Raw genomic sequence first — 2,221 nt, 5'->3', positions numbered from 1 at the left:
TGCTAGAGGATATAAGTCCAATGTCTAGGTGTCTCCTGGTGTGTTTTTTTTTTTTTCTGAGACCTGTCCATTTGGCTTGCATGAGGATGCTTCCTCCCTCTGACCTTACATGACCTTTTTTCCATGTATGCCCACTCTTAGTGTCCCCTCCTCTTCATATAAGGACACCAATCCTATTGGAATAGCACCCACCCTTATGTTTTCATTTAATCTTAATGGATTCTTCCAAAGAATCATCTCCAAATACAGTCACGTTGGGGGTTGGAACTTAGAGATAAGAGATTTTAGGGAATGCAATACAGTTCATAATCAAGGGAATCAGAATTTCTTGTGTGTTTTATATTTTGTTGCATTAAATCTGCTTAAGTAACTATAGAGCTAAGTGGATAAACTAATTCAGTCAAAGATCTTAATGGGTAACAAAAATTTAATGTGTATTAGTATTATCCTGGCAATATATTCTAAATGACAAGGTTCTTTGGGAGAGTCATCTAATGTGAAATTTCTCAGTTTTAGAACCAGCCAAAGAAAGAGATAGGTTGGGACAGTGGATCAATTTTGATGATCTCCCAAATCACAGCTGCCATATGAGCAATCTGTTCTATAGCCTATGCAAAAGGCCAGTCCTATGTCACTGTGCTGTTCTAACAGAGAAGAGAATCAATGACAAAATATGGGCTCTGTGTTCACTTGCCATAACTGTGTGCACAGACCTCAGTGGAACATCACTTAAGAGTTAGTGTTTTCAAATCAGAGCAAGAAAAGTAAACGAAGGAAAGTAGCACATGCAGTTTCTGATTCAAATCCAGTTCCTGCATTTTTTTTTCTCATCACATGACAAAACTACAGGGTCTCCCAGGCATGGGAAAAATCCATCACAAGGGACCTAGAGGTATGTTGAAGAGAATTCTGACCAAAGAGATTTATGAGGTAGTATAGTCACTGCTCAGGGGAGGGGAGGATAGTGCTATAGCTTAAGATGTTTAAAACCTGGCTGCAAGAGAAGCAGGGAAATGCACCACAGGGAAAAATTCCCTGCCAAGTTCTAGGGGTTGGAAAAATGACTTAATGACATTTTCACTGTCTCAACTTTGGTGATTTGTTTTCCTAGTAAGCAGACACCTTCTATAATTCCTTTTGTAAATAGACTCATAAGATATAGATGTGCTTTTCTCTTACGTGACTTATATAAACCACTATTGTTGTTGTTGTTGGCTCACAAAGAGTTGGAAATTCATACCTGAGGGATGAAATGGACTAGATAGATTAAACTAAAAATCAGTTGTTTACCTAAGTCCTGGGCTAAGTCATGCCCAACTCAAGGAACCAAGAGACACTCTAGAGCGGCAAAAACTCAGAAGTCCATACAGTCAAAAAAAAAAAAATTTAAGGGAGTTTGCAAGTTATCTGTTTGAACTTCAATGTTAGATGTCAGTGAGCTGGAAATTTCCATTAAAGCACCATGGATGGAGATACTTAGGTTGTTGGAGGTGAAAGAGTTGCACTGTGCTGCAGATTCCCTGGGCATCTGACACCAATCTTTCTTTCCAACATTATATCTTTAATGTGCCTTCTCAGCTTTTGCCAGAATACTCTCCAGTGCCCCCAGCACATGTGTCAATATACCAAGCAGTGTTACATATCTACAGCTACAGTGTTCTCAGTATTTCTCAGCTGAGGCTAATCTGAGATTCAATTCAAATTCTTCCTATGGTAGAGAAAAACAAAATAGCAACAAATACGCAACAAACTTTTCAAACCTGGGAGACCAAAGTCATTTGCTCTTTCTTTCAAATTCCAATGAGGAGCATTGAGTGTCTCACTTCTGTTGACTTAGGATAATCGTATTATTCTGTGGATCATCTTTTAGATGTGCATCTACAGTGACCATTTCCTGTGTCCTCCAGCTTAATACAGCATGGTAAAAACTTGATAGAAACTGAATGGATAATATGAAAAAAGTAGTTTTCATTAATGTTGGAGAAACTGGCTGGAAATAAAGAAAAGATGAGTGAGATTATTATGAATTGCTGTATCAAATCTTAAAGGAACGTGCAATCTGAATTGTTCCAGATCATGGAAAAATACAGAGCTTTTCAGCTCATTTTCTGTGACTGGCATAAACCTGATGCCAAATTTGGTAAAGGACAAACATGTATTTTAGCACATATTCTTGCACATATTCAATATAGAATAATCACATCTATAATACAGTTGCAAA

Source organism: Sciurus carolinensis, unplaced genomic scaffold, assembly GCF_902686445.1.
Source record: "Sciurus carolinensis unplaced genomic scaffold, mSciCar1.2, whole genome shotgun sequence".
Taxonomy (NCBI): Eukaryota; Metazoa; Chordata; class Mammalia; order Rodentia; family Sciuridae; genus Sciurus; species Sciurus carolinensis.
Note: the sequence above shows the minus strand (reverse complement) of the source record.